Source organism: Bos javanicus, chromosome 24 (assembly GCF_032452875.1).
Source record: "Bos javanicus breed banteng chromosome 24, ARS-OSU_banteng_1.0, whole genome shotgun sequence".
NCBI lineage: Eukaryota > Metazoa > Chordata > Mammalia > Artiodactyla > Bovidae > Bos > Bos javanicus.
The window spans coordinates 57,526,047-57,545,202 of record NC_083891.1 but is presented as its reverse complement, the minus strand read 5'-3'; the positions used below and the strand labels follow the sequence as shown (position 1 = coordinate 57,545,202).

At 48.0% G+C, this 19,156-nt stretch overlaps 1 long non-coding RNA gene across 2 annotated transcripts in view; it reads left to right on the top strand.

Moving 5' to 3' along the window:
- Window positions 1-678: 678 nt before the first annotated feature.
- Window positions 679-19,156, top strand: part of LOC133237786 (uncharacterized) — a 45,309-nt gene continuing 26,831 nt past the window's right edge. For both annotated transcript variants that reach the window (XR_009733352.1, XR_009733351.1), the window contains exon 1: window positions 679-1,022. This is a non-coding gene — a long non-coding RNA (uncharacterized LOC133237786). The remainder of the gene's footprint in view (window positions 1,023-19,156) is intronic.

The following is a 19,156-nucleotide window of genomic DNA, read 5'->3' as shown; positions in this document are numbered from 1 at the left end:
CTGGGTCGCACCTCACCCCCACTTCTCACAGTCAGTGTTCCCCCCGCAAAGGAACAGCCCGAATCGCACAGACGCTTTGGAAGACGCTGGCAAATGTGTGGGGACGCACTTACCTTCCAGTCCGCGCGGGCGTCTCTCCGCCCTGGGCCCCTTCTCTGCCAGTGGGATGTGCCTTCTGCGGGCTGTGTGGGGGCAGCTGTGGGCGCCAGCCCTGAGTGTCTGGGGTTTTAAGCCTTTCCCCACTCCCTTTATGGGATCCAGGGGTTTAAAGTAAACAAGTTTCTTTCTCTTTCTGATAAGTCACATTAAAGGATCGATTTGGAGGGAGGGAGGGAGGCCACAACCTTAGCCCTTAGTCATCACCACCTTTGGTCAAGCTCGCTAAGCCCGGCGGAAGGCCCTTACCCCTGCCTAACACATTCCCCTCAGACACGCAGGCTTCAACCTGTTTAACTCTTTCTTCTCAGGAAGACTGCAGTCTATTACCTTGCACCTCCTCAGAATTCTAGCTCTAGAAAAGTCACCTGATCCTAAGAGCCTATTAAGCATACCCTTGGCTCATCCTACTTTCAGCTCTTGATCAACATTTGGAAGCCAGTCTGACTCTCCTCTTGGACCAATCGTTTCTGACGTACTTAGAATCTACTTATTTGTTCTCGCCAACAATTATTAAGCGCCTCCTTATCTGCTCAGCTCTGGTATCGCAACAGTGAGCAAGACAAACGGAGTTCACATTCTGTATTTTTTTTTAAAGATAGATAAAAAGAGACATGCAAAACTAATAACATCAGCAGGGCTGCCTCCCCTCCCCCACCCCTAGCGCAGGGGGTCCGCAGCTGCTACTTGTTAATGTTTCTGATCGTTTCTTTCCCTCCTCAGCCCACTTTGTTGTTTTGCCTTCCTACCCTGTGAGAGCAAGCTGTTTGTCACTCTCTAGTGATAAATGCCGTCTGAAGTGAGGTCTGGTTCTCCTGGTCAAAGCCCACGAACCTCTGAGGAGAGGAGGCAGCCTTCACTAGCCGGTATGTTGCCATTTCCTTACACCTATGTATGGTTATCGTGTTACATCTCAGGTAAAAGTCGGAGGGCAAGCAAAAATGTGCTCTGGCTTTTCTTCTTCTTTCCTGAGAACTGATCTCAGGAAATGAGCCCTGAGGTTGCCTCTCTTTTCGGGTCCCTTCCCTCCAACCACTTGAGGTCAAACTGAGCACTCGCTCCTAGGAGAGACCAGGGGCTCCAGGAGGGCTGGGGCCCCGTGGGGCTGGCACATTCACATGGCAGAAGCCCCAGGTCCACCCTGAAATGGGAAGAGCGCCGCAGCGGGCCCAGAGGGGTCGCCCAGGCTCCAGCTTCGTTCGCCGGCTCTGGCCTCACTGTGAGGCCTCACCAGCCTGCCTGTAGAAACTTGCTTTGTACTTTCAAAAGCTGCTCCTGGTTTCAGGAACTATATATATATATGCTGTTTTTTCAGAATTACTGTTGACTTTTCACCTTGTCAGTGAGATGAAATCTCAGTCTCCCTGTATAGATATTCTTTCAAACAGCAGGAAAGGCCCCCCGACTCCCAGGCCTCACCGCAGGGACACCCAGGTCCCTTTCACCAGCTTCTCTGGGTCTCTGAAAGTTGGTGTGTTTTTGCCAACAGTTTTCCTTTTGTTTGGAAAACCATGATGAAGACAAACGTTCGCCTTTCAGATGACTTCCTTTAAATTCCCAGCCATGGTACTTGCAAGGAGTTTGAATTTCAGAGAAAGGGTACACTTTGCCCCATTTATAATCCTATTTATAAATTTATAAGTTTATAAATTTATAAACTTCTTCCTGCAAATCACAGAATCTCTGCCTTGGCTGCTTTAAAATGATCTTTTTTTTTTTTCCTTTCTTAAATTAAAGGGGATGCATTCTTTTAAGATGAAATGGATTTGAATCCTGCAAGGTTGAAGTTCAGTGTGGCATGTCTGAAATCCCTGATATTTGTACTCAGGCACAGGCTGCAAAACAGAGAAAAACAAAATCAGGTAACCTTCCACCGGTGCTGCTGGAAGCAGGCCCCGCCCCCTGTGGGTGAGTGACTGGTCTTTTCCTGCCTGGACTGCAGGCTTTTTGAAAAGGAAAAGAAAGTAATTAGTTCCAATGAAGAATGCTAAACTCTTGCCATGAAGACGGCTGAAGTTTGAGAACTGGAAATCCTGGGTCTCATCCGAGATTCTTTACCATTCAAAGTTTTGCCTTTGAAAAACACACCTCATATTTCTGAGTTTCCTCTCCGTGTAGCAAAGCTGAGGATACTAGCTTGTCATTTGCTCTGAAAGCTTAGGCGACCTGGGAGGTGCATTCATCTTTGTTAATGAAGAGAAGCAAAACAAAGATGGACACCGAGAAGCTACCAAGGTCTTGAACTGCATTGACTCACTGTTCGTTTGTTGGGCTGGTAAAGAAAAAGAGGCCCAGGGAGCTGAATTTCCCACGTGAGGGAAAGAGAATCAAAGCTACTTTCAAACCAATGTCCTAACTCAGGACCCAGGTGGAAAGCCAGAATGTTGACAGTCCTGATTCTATCACTGCGGTCCCACACCAGCCCCTTCTCCCACTGAAGCTCCTGCTCTTATGGGTGGAAGTGGGCTCAGAACACCATTCGGCATGGTGGGGGCAGGGACCTGACTCCTGGGGGGTCAAAGGGGATGGTCATCATTTGAGTGAGCAGTACGTGTTCCCAGAGTGCAGTTACAAACTAGTTGCAGAACTTATTATGCTACTTCTGAGCTAAACATTTCAGCACATGTCCCTGGGAATAGGAGTTTTCTGCTTAACCTGAGTACCATGATCAGAGCTACATTAACAGAATTCCCTAATTGTTGTTTTGTTGCTCAGTCGTGTCTGACACTTTGCGACCCCATGGACTTATAGCCTGCCAGGCTTCTCAGTCCATGGGATTTCCCATAGCATCTAATATTTAGCTCATTTTCAAAATTTCCCAATTATCTCCAAAATCTCTTTTAGAGCTATTTTCTTTCTTTTTAAAAGCTATGATCCAGGCAAGATTGATGCCTTGCATTTGGTGGTTCTTTCCTCACTTTTCTAAATCACAAAATTAATCGAGATGCTGTCTAGCACTCTGCCAAAGTGTTCTGTTTCATCCCAGTTCTTCTGAAGGTTGGCCACTCCTCTGGGACTGCTAATGAGACAAGGTGTAGAATGCAGGCCCTTTAACCTTCTGCCTGGCCTCTCCTCACGGCCTCCCTGCTCTGAAGATAAGCAGATACTCTCAGAGTAAATCTTCCTTCAACATCGAACAAGAATCTTCAATGAGTCCTCACCCATTCATTCATTCAAGAAGTATTTGTAGAAAGCCACACTGTCCATGGCATCATTCTAGATACTGGCTGTGCAGAAGCAAAACCTACTCAACCAACCAAGAAAATCAGGCTGAACTGGCCTCTCCCATGGAGTTTACATTCAAAAGGAGGTGAGCCATAATCAAAATGAAGTCAGAAGCGGGTAGTGAGTTTAGGGAAGGATGCAGGTTGAAAGAATGATGGCCAGGGCCCTACCATTTGAACAGAGAACAGACAGAAATTAAGAGGGAGCCGTAAGGAAGAGGATTTCTAGGCAGAGGGACCTACACGCTCAACTGTGTCTCAAAACGGGAAGGAGGCCTGTGCCGCCCGTGCGGGGGCGCTGGGTCGGGGGTGGAAGATGAGGTCGTGCGGCTGATGCTCGTCTGGTGTTTAGAGCTCCAGCGTGGGCTTGGCTAGCCACTATCCACGGTAGGCAGGCAATAAATGCTTCATTTTAACCACGTTTATTACAGTAACAAAGAGACAACTTGGAATTGGAAGAATTATTCAGAAATTAGTTCCATCTCAAGGTCATTTCCTAATTAATTGAATCTAGCAATTTTTCAGATATGAACACAGAAGACTTTCAAGATGGTAAAGTGTGGGGGAAACTGTCTTTCAAAAACAGTGAAATGCAGTCTGAGTACCTTTTCCTCTCTGCCTATGTTTGCTCATGTTCTTGCATAGTGTCGTTATCGACCCTGAGGTTAAGCTGCCTGGGTTTAGCCTCCAGCCCTCCCACCTTCCAGCTGCGTGATCTTCAGAGAGGCACCGGACTGCTCTGTGCTTCCCTTTTCTCATTGATGAATTTGTCTGAATAACGGTACCTGTTTCATAAGGTCACGGTGAGGATTTAGTGAATTAATATGCATAAAGTGCTTAGAACAGTGCCTGGCACAGGGTAAATAAGTAAGCCCTGTTAAGTGTTGTTATTAAATCCTTAGAACATCTTTGAGCTATTTCCTGATTTTAAAATCGAAAGAAGAATCATCAGAGACATAGCTAATACAGGTCAAGGCAGGGACTTGAAGCTCAACTTTTTGGAAGGCAACTCTGCTGTACTCTTCAGCTTCCCTACCTAAGGAAGCTGAGTTTCAATACCCGTGACTTTGTTTTTCCAAGAGCAGCTCAATTCTGGGCACTGGGGACAAACTCTTGTGCGTCACACTGTTTGTGCCCCGGTCCATGACCTCTGTCCAGGTGCTCCGTCGTGTTTTACAACCCACTAACCTGTCACCTTGAGGGTTTCTACACCGGTGAGCACGAGACTGTGGAAGGACAGAGCGAGCCCCTGCTGGGGCTCAACGGGGTTCCCTGAGAATGGATCTCAGCAGCCAGGAAGCTCTGGGCCTCCTTTCTTGAAGGGAGTAGTGGTTGTGATTCCTTCCTGCAAGGGAACCCAGTGCCCAGGCCAAATGCTGAGTCACAGACACAGATCCTCAGGCTAGAGGGGCCAATCTAGCTCTTCCCCTTGCCCTTGGTGACTTTCAAGAAATTCTGATGGCACCATCTTCTCCATCACCAGAGACTTCACATGGAAGAAGCCAAGTCATTTCATGAAATGCCACATGAAGACAAGATTTAGCTGATGCGTTTATTCATTTGTTCATGGTCTATCCTAGGTAGCTCTCTACTTGGACTTGGGTTGGCATCACAAAATCATCTCTCCTCCATCCCACCTTCCCACAAACACCGTGAAGCTCCTAAGTGTAATCCCAAAGTCATCTAGATGTCTAAGGGTTAAAGGAACAGAGTGAATGACTATTGTGATGTGATTGTGATATGTTTAAAAATAAATACGTATTTGGTCTTCATCCCCAAGTCTGGCACAGAGCTCCTACAACTCTTGAAATTTCCTAAGTGGTAAGAGCTCTAAAGATGCCTTTTGTTACATTAATGGAGTGACTTTTGGAACCTAGGTAACCAAAAGAGGAGGGCTGGTTGCCAGAGGCCCCAACCACATGATTAGAGAGTGGGACTTTTAGGGTCACCCCTGGACCTCTGGAGAGAAGGGTCAGATCAATAGCCAATAGCCAATGATTTAACCAGTCATGTTATGTAGTGAAGCTTGCATAAAAATTCTGAAGGGTGGGGTTCAAAAGGCTTCTGGGTTGTGTGCATGTCAGAGGTTTGGGAAGAGTGGCTGGCGGGAGGAAGACACGGATGCTCTGTGCTCTTTTCCCGCCCCTTGCCCTGCAGATTCCTTCTGTCGGACTGTTCCTGAGCTTTATCTTTTTTTTTTTTTTTTTTAAATAAGAAACAGGTATCTAGTAAGTAAAATGTTTCTCAGAGTTCCATGAAACAATCTAGCAAATTAATGCCACCCTAGGAGCGGGTTCTGCAAACTTCTGATTGCTCAGAAGCACAAATGACAACCTGGACTTGCAACTGGGGTGTGAAGTGAGGCGGAGGGTGCATCTTGTGGGGCTGAGCCCTTAACCTGTGGGGTCTGATGCTGTCTCCAAGTAGATAGGGTTAGAATGGAATTGTAGCACACCCAGCTGGTGTCCGGGAATTGCTTGCTGCTGCTGCTGCTAAGTCACTTCAGTCGTGTCCGACTCTGTGCGACCCCACAGATGGCAGCCCACCAGGCCCCACCGTCCCCGGGATTCTCCAGGCAAGAACACTGGAGTGGGTTGCCATTTCCTCCTCCTCACTGCATGAAAGTGAAAAGCGAAAGTCAAGTCACTCAGTCGTGTCTGACTCTTAGCGACCCCATTGACTGCAGCCTACCAGGCTCCTCCATCCATGGGATTCTCCAGGCAAGAACACTGGAGTGGGTTGCCATCGCCTTCTCCATGAGAATTGCTTGGTGGTGTGAAAACTCCACCCGATGTGATCGGTGGCCCAATCTCAACCACATACTCTGGACAATCTCAAATGCACCCCAGGTTGGCGGTCTCTGTTATAATTTCCTTGAAGGCCAAGGCCTATGTGGACTAGTTTACAACACACATCCTTGTGTGGAATCCTTGAAATAGAAACTTGGGAGGAAATTCAGAGCTACTTACAGAATCGTCGTAATGCGCCTTCTCTTTCCATTTCCCTTTAGATCTGTCTTGGGCTGAGCAGTTGGGGTGCAAGTTCTGGATGTGTTCCCCTCTTTTGTACCCTCCTCGAGCGTTTCTCTTAGATCCCGCTGTCACGGAGAGCTCTCCATTGTGTGTAGGTCATCACTTCCCCTTCTCTCCTTGCTCCCTGCCCCGTGGCCTTTCCCTGTTGCATAGGGAGGTATTCACAGACATTGACTTCCAACCCTGGGTCTCCCCTGAATTCTCTCCACCAGCACCTCCCAACGAAACTTTCTCTACTCTTGTTTCCTTTTCTACCCCCACTTCCTGGCACACTTAGGTCTCAGTAGAATCAACCCAAGAATTACTCTGAATTAAAACAACGTTCAGGGGCTTCCCTGGTGGTCCAGTGGTTAAGCCTCTATGCTGCCAATGCAGGGGGCACGGGTTCGATCCCTGGTCAGGGAACTAAGGTCCTACGTGCCTCGTAGTATGGCCAAAAAAAAAAAAAAATAGCTTAAAAAATAAATCAAACAAAAACTAAAAAAAATAAATAAAACCACATTCAATGGAAAGAAGTCTTTAAAATTCAGGTTAGTTCATTTGCTTTCTGTCCTGGCTACAGCTACTTTATTTCGCTTTTCTTTTCACGTCGGGCAAAGAATGGGGTCGGCCCTTGTTTGGTTTCTATTCTAGAGCCACTGACTCCAGAAGCCGCTGAGTCAGATGCCAGACTGGTTCTTTGGTCAGTGGTCTTACGGTCAGAGCTGGAGCCCTGAGGCGTGTCAGGCTGTCCCCTCATGCCTCTCCTGCCGTGGTCCCAGCCTGCTCTCCCTTATCACCTCCTGGGTCCAAGTGTCAGCCTGGGGGATGACTGTGGTTAGGACCCACGTCCGGTGCAGGAGTGCCTCTGCAGAGCCCCCATCCTGGCCTGGCAGTGGAGTCGAGCACAGAGACCACTGCCCACTGCTCGTGTCACGTGAGGAGCGAGGCCTCAAGGAGCTCATGATGGGATTGAAGAGACTTGGCTTTAGAATTACTAACTCTATTGCGATTACATGCATGGCCCCATAGTGGACTGTAGAGATAGGACTCTGGTCAGAGCAGGAGTCTCAGACCTGGCCCCAGCCAGCCTTCTGTGGGAGGGGCACTTTAGAAAGCTGGATCTGGGCTTGGGCCAGACCCTGTGAATACAGAGGTCCCAGCCTACCTCAGTGGTCAGGCTCAGAACGGTGTCTTTAATTCAGCCAGCCACGGGGAACCAGCAGGCCCAAGGTGGTATTTAGGAGACAGCATCTGCTAATTTTGGGCACAGAGGTGTTGGGGGAGGCACACAAGGCTGAGATCCAAGCTGTGGGGCACAGAGGATCATGGGAGGCAGAAAGGATCATGGGAGGCAGAAAGGATCATGGGAGGCACAGGGGGATTGGGGGAGGCACAGAAGGCTGAGAGCCAGGCTGTGGGGCACAGGGGATTATGGGGGGCACCAAGGATCATGGGAGGCTCACATAGCTGAGTTCCGGGCTGGAGGCACAAGGGATCCTGGGAGGTACCGAGGGCCAAGCGCCCACTGAGGGTGCAGAGGACGGTGACAGAGTGTGGGCTGGCTCTGCTAGTTGCTTGATGTGTAGGTGGGAAGTGGAGAGAGGAAGCAGCTCCCAGGAGCAGGAGTAAAACAGCAGCAGTGGGATTAGTCAGGAGAGGACAGCTCCGGTCAGGGGTCTTCGTTCAGAGAGATGTACTGCGGGTAGTGCTTAAGAGCAGGGGATTTGCAGGCAGAGAACCTGAAGTTTGAGTGCTCTTCCTGCACTTATTGGGTGGATTTGAACCTAAATTTGCTATTCTGTAAAATTCAGAAAAGTACACCTACCTTCCCAGACTATGGTCAGGATTAAATGCATATGTGCTCAGTCGTGTCTGACTCTTTTGTGACCTCGTGGACTGTAACCTGCTAGGCTCCTCCATCCATGGGATTTTCTAGGCAAGAATCTGGAGTGGGTTGCCATTTCCTCCTCCAGAGGATTTTCCTGACTCAGTGACTGAATCCGCATCTCCTGCATTGGCAGGAGGATTCTTTACCATGGAGTCACCTGGGAAGCCCGAGGATTAAATGAGATGATATTTATAAAATACTTAGGACAGTGGCTGGCACATAGTAAGCACTCAATTAGCATTATTATTACTATTGTTAGGGAGATATGATGGAGAAAATATTGAGAGAAAAGACATTCAACTGGCTGTTGGTAGGGGCATGAGATGGTTTATCCTGGGAGACCACAGACCTAGTCCTTCGTGGCTCCTGCTCTCTTTGTATCTCAGACCATAGACTCCAGTGGCTATAAATTCCCTTCCATGCTTTGCTGGGGAAGAAGGACCCTTGGGTCAGAGGTTTGGGGCCAGCTCAGAGGGCAAGTCTGGCCGTTGGTCTGAGCCCCAAGGATTTCCCTCTGCCTGAGGCTCCCAAGTGACCAGGGCAAGTTCCAAATAACAGATAAAATGCAAATTAAGGGGTAGCATTATCCCTGTCTGTCTGTACCCTCTCGCCCAAAACCATTCCTTCTCCTATTGCTCAGATAGCTGCTTTGGCCTCCTCAACCTCTCCCCGCCTTTGGCTTTAGCTGCCAAGAGCCCAGCCTGAGTTGGACCAGACGCCAACAGGACAGACCAGGCAGCCAGAGTCCCCAGCTGCTGGCTGGGCTGCCTACCCTAGCTCTGCCTCAGCCCTCCCTGGCCCTGGCTCACAGGCCCAGAAATGGATGAGTTGTCTTACGCTGCTCTCCTTGGGTTGTCGTTGGCAATCCTTCTGTACATTTCTCAGAAACAAAAGACAACATCCCTTCATCTACTTGAGAGTCTCTTTCTTTCTTGGGTTCTGTAAAGCACATGCTGCTCTGCAAGACAATATAGAACTGGGATTATTTCTCCAAGATAAAAAAGAAAATTTGTTTCACTGAAATCTAATTTAGTCCCCTCTACTTCGTTTTCAAGCTTCTGCACAGAAAATAGCTTTGTTTCAATGCTGAATCACAGTGTAATCCTGGAAGACATTTTCAATGGCAACTCAAAGTATGTTGTGCCTACAATGCAGATAACGCAGTGCGCCGACACCATGCCCAGCCGTCACTGAGCTCTCATCAATGACGGTGACATCGTCTGCCGGCTGCCCGAAAGCACTGATAATAGCAATAAATCCTACAGGCATCCTAATTTCAGAGATGCTGAAGCGTGATGGGGGAAGGTACACTTTAATAGACAAAAGACAATTGTTTTGCAAAAATACAGTACTTTAGCAGCTTGTATTTCTATTCAATATTCTATCCTCAACACACTTCCATGTCAATATCTGTATCAACACTCTTAAAAATAATTTTGGATACCATTTTCTTTCACTGTGTTCCATTGACTGAACTTATTATTCACCAAAACTGTATTTTGAAGTAAGGTGGTGTTTCCTTTTTTATTCAGAATTGTTGATAATGATGCAAATACCATGTTTAAAGATAAATAATTGCACACATCCTCTGTAATTGCTAAGACTTTGATACTTAATGTTTGATTAACTTTTTAGTTTGATGCCAAGAAAAATGAGCAAAAGTATTTCTTGTCTATGAGATTTAAAGTGTTACAAGGTGATCTTTCTATATTTCTATATTAGTTTCCATGTTAGAAAGTCACTGTTGCAACTCAGCTAATACCTCCTCAGACCAAGAATATCACAAATCTTGTTATATGTATCAAGAAACTATCTCTCCTCTATTAGACTTGTCAGATTTAGCAACTACAAACATAGAATGTCCAGTTAAATTTTAACTCCAAATATATATATTTTTAGGGTAAGTATGTCCCATGCAATATTTGGGGCTTTCTCATACTAAAAATTATTCATTGTTTATCTGAAATGTGAATTTCAGATAACTAGGGATGCTATATTTTATTGGAGAAGGCAATGGCACCCCACTCCAGTACTCTTGCCTGGAAAATCCCATGGATGGAGGAGCTTGGTGGGGCGTAGTCCATGGGGTCGCTAAGAGTCGGACAAGACTCAGCGACTTCACTTTCACTTTCACTTTTCACTTTCATGCATTGGAGAAGGAAATGGTAACCCACTCCAGTGTTCTTGCCTGGAGAATCTCAGGGATGGGGGAGCCTTGTGGGCTGCCGTCTATGGGGTTGCACAGAGTCAGACACGACTGAAGCAACTTAGCAGCAGCAGCAGCAGCTATATTTTATATGGCAGCCCTATCTAAACTATCCCAGGAGCCTCAGGATCCTGTGTTACTTAATCCACTGACCTGGCTCAGTTCTTTTTGGAGGTTGAAGGTCAGTGTCCTTAGAGTTACGTCATTCCTTGAGCACAGATCAGATCAGATCAGATCAGTCGCTCAGTCGTGTCCGACTCTTTGCGACCCCATGAATCACAGCACGCCAGGCCTCCCTGTCCATCACCAACTCCCGGAGTTCACTCAGACTCAAGGCCATCTAGTCAGTGATGCCATCCAGCCATCTCATCCTCTGTCGTCCCCTTCTCCTCTTGCCCCCAGTCCCTCCCAGCATCAGAGTCTTTTCCAATGAGTCAACTCTTCGCATGAGGTGGCCAAAGTACTGGAGTTTCAGCTTTAGCATCACTCCTTCCAAAGAAATCCCAGGGCTGATATCCTTCAGAATGGACTGGTTGGATCTCGTTGCAGTCCAAGGGACTCTCAGGAGTCTTCTCCAACACCACAGTTCAAAAGCATCAGTTCTTCGGCGCTCAGCCTTCTTCACAGTCCAACTCTCACATCCATACATGACCACAGGAAAAACCATAGCCTTGACTAGATGGACCTTTGTTGGCAAAGTAATGTCTCTGCTTTTGAATATGCTATCTAGGTTGGTCATAACTTTCCTTCCAAGGAGTAAGCGTCTTTTAATTTCTTGGCTGCAGTCACCATCTGCAGTGATTTTGGAGCCCAGAAAAATAAAGTCTGATACTGTTTCCCCATCTATTTCTCATGAAGTGATGGGACCGGATGCCATGATCTTTGTTTTCTGAATGTTGAGCTTTAAGTCAGCTTTTTCACTCTCCACTTTCACTTTCATCAAGAGGCTTTTTAGTTCCTCTTCACTTTCTGCCATAAGGGTGGTGTCATCTGCATATCTGAGGTGATTGATATTTCTCCCGGCAATCTTAATTCCAGCTTGTGTTTCTTCCAGTCCAGCGTTTCTCATGATGTACTCTGCATAGAAGTTAAATAAACAGAGTACAGAGGTGATTATTTCAGTAAGTGCTTCAGATGAACCTAGCTCCAGGGCAGGAATGGAGATGCAGACACACAGCGCAGAGGTACAGACAGAGCGGAGGAGGGGCAGGGGACCTGGGAGATGTGGCTTGACATAAACACACTGGCACGCGTGTACAACAGCGGGAAGCTGCTGTTCAGCATGAGGAGCTCAGCTCTGTGATGGCCTAGACGGGTGGGATGAGGGTGGGGCGGGGAGAGGCTCAAGAGACCCGGGGATACACGCATACATACAGCGGATTCACACTGCTGTAGAGCAGGAACCAGCATGACTTACACAGCAATTACATCCCAATTGCTAAAAAGCATTGTATTTAAGCTTGGCGATTCTGTTCCGTGGAAGCTGACATAACCAGGAAGAGCAGGGAGAACTGGGGAAGGACCAGTAGACTCAGAGTACTAAGAAAGAGACTTGCGTCCCAGCTCAGCCCTTGCCGCTGTGTTAGCTTCATCTCCCAGGACTTCCATTTTCCTACCTAAAAGTATTAAGAATAGTATGACTCTCCCTGGGTTGCTGTGTAAAACAGCAGTGGGCTGATTTCCATGAAAAGGTTTACAAACTCCAAAAACATTGTGAGCTAAAACTCAGGGGGTAAAATCCCATGAGGCCAGAGCTTTAGAAATACTGACTTTCCCCCAGGTTGTGCTTCTGTGATCTGTCTACCAGGATCTGTGCAGCTCACCGTCATTAACCCCTTCCCCTCCACACACACAAAGCTGCCGTGAGGGCCCTCCGAAAAGTCCCAGCTACTCTCAGGGATGGTTTAGCTGAAGGTGCGGGCACACAGAAGACCAAGGGGGCAGTCCTCTTCCCCAAAAGCTTCAGGAAAAGCATTCAAGTAGATTCTTGTGTTTTAAGGGCAGGACTTTAATTAGGCCAGGTTTTATGGGATGGCTTATTCAATCAGGACTGTATAAAGGACATTTGAAAATAATCAATAACCCAGACAACGGTTTGGAACCAGGAAAAAAAAAATCAATTAAATTAACCTCAAGCATATTGGTTATTTTCGTTGAATTTGTGAATTGGGGAAGATCTCAGCTAGGACCGTCAAAAGGAAGGTCAAACTTCAGCGTTTTGTTAAACTGATGTCTCAAGGGGACTGAGGAACAACAGGCATCAGATGAACCTTTAGAACAGACGGCAGCAATCCCATGGACGGAAGAGCCTAGTAGGCTACAGTCCATGGGGTCGAAAAGAGTCGAACACGACTGAGCAACTTTCTTTCTTTCTTTCTTTCCCTGCGGGCTCAGACGGTAAAGAATCTGCCTGCAATGCGAGAGACCCAGCTTTGATCCCTCGGTCAGGAAGATCCCTTGGAGAAGGAGATGGCAATCCACTCCAGTATTCTTGCCTAGAGAATCCCATGGACAGAGGAGCCTGGTGGGCTACAGTCCATGGGGTCGCAAAGAGTCGGACACAGCTGAGGTACTACACTTAAAACTGATCAAAATACGTGTAGTTTTGGGCCAGAATAGGCATTCTTAAGCAGCCCACAGAGCCTCAAATCCAGACTTTCTAACATTAGATAATTAATAAAGTCAAAAGAAAAAAAGATCCAGGGAAAAATATTAGCAATCCAGACCACAGCCACATTTCCTCAGTTTAGAAAACATTCATATAAATAAAAACTGAATAATTCAAGGTGAAAATGAAGAAAGGGAAGAATATGAACATGGAATTTACAGAAAAGTAAACACAGGAAAACATGGTTAGCTTCATTCATCATTATAGAAATGCTGACGAGAGATCAATTCTCAGTGAGTTCATAGGTCAAAATTTAAAAGCTGGTCAATATCCAGTATTGGTCAGGCTGTGGGCAAGATGCCATTCTCAAATGCTGTTGCTGGAAGTGTTACTGGTCTACTTTTTAAAGGATAATTTGACAGTGAATTAAAATTGGAAGTACACCCCTCTTGGTGCAGTAATCCTATTACCGGGAATCTATAAACACGGTCACAAAAGCACACTAAGACATGTACATAAAAGTATTCAGTGCAGCACTGTTTGTAAGATCGAAAAACTGGAAAGCAGACTGAAAACCGTGTGGCTGCTGTGTCCTGCTCAGTTGCTTCAGTCATAGCTAGCTCTTTGCCACCCCAGGAAGCATAGCCTGCCGGGCTCCTCTGTCCATGGGATCCTCCAGGCAAGTATATTGGAGTGGCTTGCCATTCCCTTCTCCAGGGCATCCTCCTGACCCAGGGATCAGACCCGTGTCTCCTGCATTTCAGGTGGATTCTTGACCAATGAGCCACCAGGGAAACCGCGGTGAGAGTGCAGGTCATTCCAAATCGCAAGGCAGTTTGGAAATATCTATCAAAATTACAAATGTGCATAGCTTTTGACACACAATTCCACTTTCAGGAATTTATCCTACAGTGTGCAAAATTGCAGTGCTGTTTATATGGCAAGGTACTAGAACATATCAAATATCTATTAGAAATATCAAATTAACATAGGATATATTTACAGAGCAAAATATTCTAGAGCCATCAAAATCATGAGAAGTGTGTGGGGTTTGTTTTTTTTTAAACAAAACTGATAAAACAATTTCAAAGATCTATTCTTAAAAAAACTCTTAGAACAATCTTAAAGTTTTACACAGTAAAGGAAGCGGTATACCCAGCAGTGTGTGTGACCTATTTCCATTTCAGTACACCCAGGGCGGGCGTAAACTGTGTCCGTGTTTGTCTAGAAGGATGTCTTAGCAACTGCTCGTGATGGTTTTCAGGGGAAGGCCAATGGTGCCTTGTGGTCTGAGCGGTAGAGACCTCTCAGCTAAGACTTCATCTCCAAAGGCCCCGATAAAGTTCAACACCTTGGCTGAGAGGGTAGCCCATTCATCCACTAGCACTTCAGTGTAGACTAGTTGATCGTAGTCTCAGCCAGAAACAGAAAGGAAAAGGATCAGACAGTAGTAAGATCTGATCCTTTCTGGTGCTGCTGTTCTATCCACAAGGTTCGAGATTGAAATAATAAAAAGGTGCACACAGCAGCTGGTGAGAGCACAGACCTAGTGTGTGCTGGGGAGGGGGTCCTCACAGAGTGTGGCATCGATAAATGGCAGTTTTGATAGTACTCTTATGGTTCCCTTCAGGGTCTGGAGTTTCTGGAAATGTGTATAGAAGAAAGAATCACTCAGAATATGAGTGTCTGGGCCCCTCTGCCACGACAGGTTGTATGACCTGGCAAGGCAGCTTTCTGACGCAGGTGTCCACGTCTGCAAAGTGGGGCTGGAGTAATAATAGCTGTGATGTTTAAATGAGATGTCATACAACCAACTAACCTGTACATGAGTATCAGAGCAAAGCCTGTGCCCTACTCAACAGTGAAAACTACCAGAGTAAAAAAATGGGGAGAGGAGCTGAACAGACATTTTTCCTAAGAAGGTGGGCAGGTGGCCAACGGGCACATGAAAAAATGCTCAACATCACTAATTATTGCTGTTGTCGTTCAGTTGCTCATTCATGTCCAACTCTTTGTGACCCCATGAACTGCAGCACGCCAGGCTTCTCTGTCCTTTGCCGTCTCCTGGAAGTTGCTCAAACTCATGTTCATTGAGGCAGTGAGGCCATCCAACCATCTCATCCTCTGCCATCTCCTTCTCCTGCCTTCAATCTTTCCCAGCATCAGAGTTTTTTCAAATGAGTTGGCTCTTCACATCAGGTGGCCAAAGTATTGGAGCTTCAGCTTCAGCATCAGTCCTTCCAGTGAGTATTCAGGATTGATTTCCTTTCGGATGGACTGGTTGGATCTCCTTGCAGGCCAAGGGACTCTCAAGAGTCTCAAAGCTACAGTGAAATCACTTCAACTTGTTAGAACGGCTATTGTAAAAGAGACAGGAAATAACAAGTGCTGGAGAGGATGTGGAGAGAAGGGAGGCCTCATACGCTCTTGGTGGGAATGTACACCGGGGCAGCCATTGGGGAAACAGTATGGAGGTTCCTCAAAATATGAAAATAGAAGTGCCGTGTGACCCAGCTATGCAACCTCTGAGCATTTGTCCAAAGGATGTGAAAACACTCATTCTAAAAGACACTATGCACCTGTATTTACATTAGCCGAGACATGGGAACAACCTAAGTGTCCGTCAACAGATGAATGGAGAAAAAAAGTGTGGTATGTCTGTACAGTGGAATACTACTCAACCATGAAAAGATGGAATCTTGTCATTTGCAAAACCATGGCTGGATCTTGAGGGCATTATGCTAAGAGAAATAAGACAGATGTTGTTATTTATACTTGCTAAGTCGTGTCTCACGCTCCTGTGACCCCATGGATGGTAACCCACTAGGCTCCTCTGTCCATGGGATTTCCCAGGCAAGGATACTGGAATGGATTGCCATTTCCTTCTCCAGGGGATCTTCCCAATCCAGAGATTGAACCTGAATCTTCTGTATCGGTAGGCAGAGTCTTTACCATTGAGCCACCAGGGAGACGCGATAAGTCAGATGGAGAAAAACAAACCCTCCATGACTTCAATCAAATATGGAACATAAAAAGCAAAATACAAAATGAATGAAGAAGCCAAACCAAACAAAAACCAACAGAGACACAGAGACCAGAGCAGTGGTTACGAGAGGGGTGGAGCAGGGTGGGAAAGCGTGAAATGGGCAAGGGGGCCGCTATGCAGCGATGGGTGGAAACACAGGTTTTCCATCCACAGGAGAGCACACCCCAGCGCATCAGAGGTAGAAATACAATGTTGCACACATGAAACCCAGTGTTTTAAACCCGTGTTACCTCAGTGAAAAAAAAGACCTGTGCCCAAAGTTCTGGATAGAGTCATTTCTCCACGTCTCCACTACGTTGCCTCTTGCTCTTTCTTCCTCTTTCTCTTGATGTTTAATTACCAGCATCTTTTATTGGAAGCTGCCTCTCCTCCTCTTTAGAAACTGGTGATGCATGACCAGCAGATTTATTTTTGTGAAGGTAACATGTGGCTTTCCCTTTGCTGTATTACGCTGCTTTCCCTTTGGCACGCACCACGCGCTGGCGATGCCCACCGCTGCTCTTTTTTGCTCATTTCTTACTTTTGCCTAACAGATGTGATGGCACGTTTAACTGGGTCTTCTCTCTCCCTTCTCAGCCTAGGGCAGGGGGTAACCTCTATTGAATGCCTGCTCTGATCCATTCATGGAACCTTCAGTGAAAAGTGAGACCCCAGCCCCCAACCCCAAGGCAACCATTGTTTCTTGTAGGGACTGTGAACATGGTCACACGTGTGTGCGTCATAACCATCTTTAAAATACAAGTTGAGGCCAAATTATTCTGAACCTAGCTCTTTCATCTCACAGCATGTCTTTAAGATCACTCAGTATCGGTACGTGCAGAGCCTCTTTCCTTGGCTGAGTAATAGGATGCTATGTGGAACTTTCTGAACCTTGCTCTTTCATCTCACAGCACGTCTGTAAGATCACTCAGTATCGGTGCATGCAGAGCCTCTTTCCTTGGCTGGGTAATAGGATGCTATGTGGGACTTTCCCTATTGCCCTATAATTGCAACCAAGGCCCAGAGCTGTCGATGGCCACTGCCAGGGGTCCAGGTGTTCGAAGGGGAGGTCCCATCAGCTTCCTGGCACCTCCTCAGAGGAACCACCCCTCACCCCCACTCCCCCAACCCTGGCCTGTGTGGGGTGAGCCCTGGGGCTGGAAGGAGGCAAGGGGCCAGCTTGGGGCTGCACACTGTACTTGGGGAGAAGTCATACTTGCTAGCCCACCCCGTGCGTCCCACCCCAGGCCAAGTGGATGGACGGGGGGAGCCATCCCCAGGAAGCATCGAGAGGGCTCGCTGAGGGGAGGGGGCCTGCTGGTTGACCAGCCTGGTGCTCGTTGAGTCACAGGACAGACAGCTCCCGGGAGAGAGCCGGACCACTTGACAAGCCGTCTGGCAGCTTGCGGAAAGGCGGTGGGTGTCAGGGCCCCACAGGGTGGAGGGGCCGTGTCTGGGCAGGAAAGGAGGACAGCCTCACCTTCCCAGTTCCCCGAGCCTCAGTGCTGCAAGAGGATCCACCTGAGCTTCCCCTGAACCTTGCCATGAGGCTCAGACCAGGAGACATGGGGCGAGGCCCCGCCGTGCCCTGGGAGGGGCTGGGGGTGTGCACCCTCCAGTCGGGGCCAGCAGGAGACTAGGCACCCCTCCCTGGCACAGCCCAAGCGCCAGGGGCCCAGGGTGAGGCCGAACCCCACTGCCCTGAAAGCCACATTCACCAGCACTCACAGACCACCAGGATCTCCAGAGACCCCTCCCCCAGTGGAGCAGAGACCAGGGACCCCGGCCACTAACTAGTCGTCAGGGAATGAGAGGACTTTGCTAGCTGCTGCTCCTCCAGCCCCTAAACTAGAACATGGAGGGGAGGAGGGATGCCAGGAGAGGCCTCACGGCCCCACTCCTGGGGGTGGAGGGAGGGGCCTGAGTCATTAAAGAGGTTGGAGTTTCACAGGAAAAAGCGCACAGGCAAAAACGAAGTGTTGCAAAGCCTGCCCAAGCTGGCATAAAGGGATGGTAAAGAGAGCTCCCCGACTCAATGGACGTGCCTTTGAGCAAACTCCAGCAGATGGTGGAGGCCAGGGAAGCCTGGCGTGCTGCAGTCCATGGGGTCACAAACAGCCAGACGTGACGTAGTGACTGAACAGCAAAAGGGAGATTATGCATAGGCTGGGTGAAAGCAGAGACTTGGCGGGGGAAGAGAAATGTTATGTCGACACTCCACGACCTGAGTTCTCGATCAACTCCTTCCGTCTGTGTGTCCCTTGTAAGAGTACCTGGAACTTGTCTAAAATGTTCCCCAGATTCATTCGTCTTTTCAAACTATGCTGCCACCAAGTCCCTTTATCCTCCTTGAGCTGTGTCTGGTTTGAGTTACAGCGCCGTGCTAAGAGTCAGATCTGACTTTGTGTGACCCCATGGACTGTAGCTCACCAGGCTCCTCTGTCCATGGGATTCTCCAGGCAGGAATACTGGAGTGGGTTGCCACGCCCTTCTCCAGGGGATCTTCCTGACCCAGGGATGGAATGCAAGTCTTTTATGTCTCCTGCATTGGCAGGTGGATTCTTTACCACTAGCACCTCCTGGGAAGCTGGTTTGAGTTAGTCTCTGGGTAAATTCACATCTCTGAGATGTGAACATCCAGAGCACATCTCTGAACACAGCCTCTGCCTCTTGGACTGTCGTCCTGACTTAGAATCAAGCCCTTTGGCAGCCAGAAGCTGCGTGTCCCAGACCCACGGGTTTCCCCTTGCTGATGATCTGAAGGTGGCCGGCTCAGCGTGGGGGCGTGTGTGTGTGTGCGCGGGACGGTTTCCTTTCATTGTGTCCATTTCTGCAAGGAGGACTGAGTCTTCCACACAGAGCACTTCTTCCCACTGCTGGCTCTTTAGCCATGTCCTCTCCCTCTGCGTCTCTGGGGCAGAAATGCTCCTGCTGGTGCCCTTTGAGGTTGTCTGGGCTCCTCTGTGCCACGCTGCTGAGCAGAGGGTGGGTGGCCAGGCAGGCCCGTGCGTTTGCTTGTGACATGGACGAGGTTG